Source organism: Schistocerca gregaria, chromosome 2 (assembly GCF_023897955.1).
Source record: "Schistocerca gregaria isolate iqSchGreg1 chromosome 2, iqSchGreg1.2, whole genome shotgun sequence".
Classification (NCBI taxonomy): Eukaryota; Metazoa; Arthropoda; class Insecta; order Orthoptera; family Acrididae; genus Schistocerca; species Schistocerca gregaria.
In genome coordinates this window covers 86,600,676-86,602,088 of record NC_064921.1, presented here as the reverse complement: position 1 = coordinate 86,602,088, position 1,413 = coordinate 86,600,676, and positions in this window count along the sequence as shown.

Sequence of the window (1,413 nt, the reverse complement as noted above, 5' to 3'; positions counted from 1 at the left end):
AGTTTCATAGTTTTTGTACTTGCTCATGATCTTTATACTTGCATGCAATGGGTGTAGCATCAGCACACAGAACTATCCTTGAATTTGGGGAGCAGTATTTTGTCATTTACATAAATCAACAAAAGAAAGTATCCCAGTACAAAGTCCTGGCTACCCTGTATTGTGTATCAGTAATGTTAGATCTGTGTGTGCCACTCGCCATTCTTAAGAGTGAAAACTGATTTGTGTTAGATAAGCCTTTATTAGACTGTAAATAATTTTCAGCATAATTACCCAACCGTTTTCCCAGAGTATTTACTATCTCTCTCTACAAGCAATTGGTAGAGTTTAGCTAAAAAAAATATCTGTACTTTCTATGGAGGTCTGTCTATATCTAAAATTACGTTTCCTTTCCCATCTATAGCTTATCACAGTTCAGTAATACCTTCAACACTGAAGGAATTACATCTTTGAGCACCAGTTACCAGTTCTTGCCACTTTTTGCAACATCACCATAAGGTTTGATATCCCTACTGAAATATGAGGAGAGATTCTTTGTCAATAGGTGCATAGTAAGATTCTTTTTTGGTATACCAGTGCTCATTAATAACTGAAACATCTGGTTTATTAACACATGCTGTTATGTCCAAATCATTGTTCTTATTTACTAGGCTCGTAAAGCTTTGGATGATGATTTTGGTTTGCAGGTTGCATTGTCACCAAATGTTTTCTTTTTTGTTTGTAACCAGTAATATCCTCATTAAGCAAATCAGATGTACTTGTCAAACTGGGAAGAGGACACAAAAAGGCCACACATGTACAAAATAATAATAAAAGGAGTTCCTGACAGCCAAATGTAAAACTTATTTGTTTTGGGTATGTTACTTATTGTATCTTTCATTCAAAAACTGAAGAAGGCTGTTAGTTTAGTGTCTTCAAGGCATAATGATGTTTCATTGAGCATCACAATAATCCAGCCTGAGATAGTAGCGTACTGTGATACTACCTATGAAGAAATGGATGAACTGAATGTGAAGTACACAGGTTAGTCTACCCAGCAGGTGTTCCAGAAGATAGCCCTGCACTGTTCTATACCATCATGAATATTTGTGTGGTGCATACATTAGTGCTATATTCATCAGTGCCAGAAAATTGAAGAATCACATTTTTGCTTCAAGTTTCAGAAAAAGCAGTTGATGAGATCATATCTGAAGAGACAGCTATCAACCCACACTTTCAGCATAAGGTAGGACTAGCAATTACTAGAATTCTGAAATGTGGATCTTGTAAATGTAGAGTTGCTCTAGGAAAACAAGTAAGATGTGACATGTGTCCCAGATCAAAGATGAGAAAATAAGAGGTTGCTGTATTAGTTATGGCACACAAATATGCAGTGACTAAGAAGTGTGAAATGACTGTGTTCAAAGCTATGTA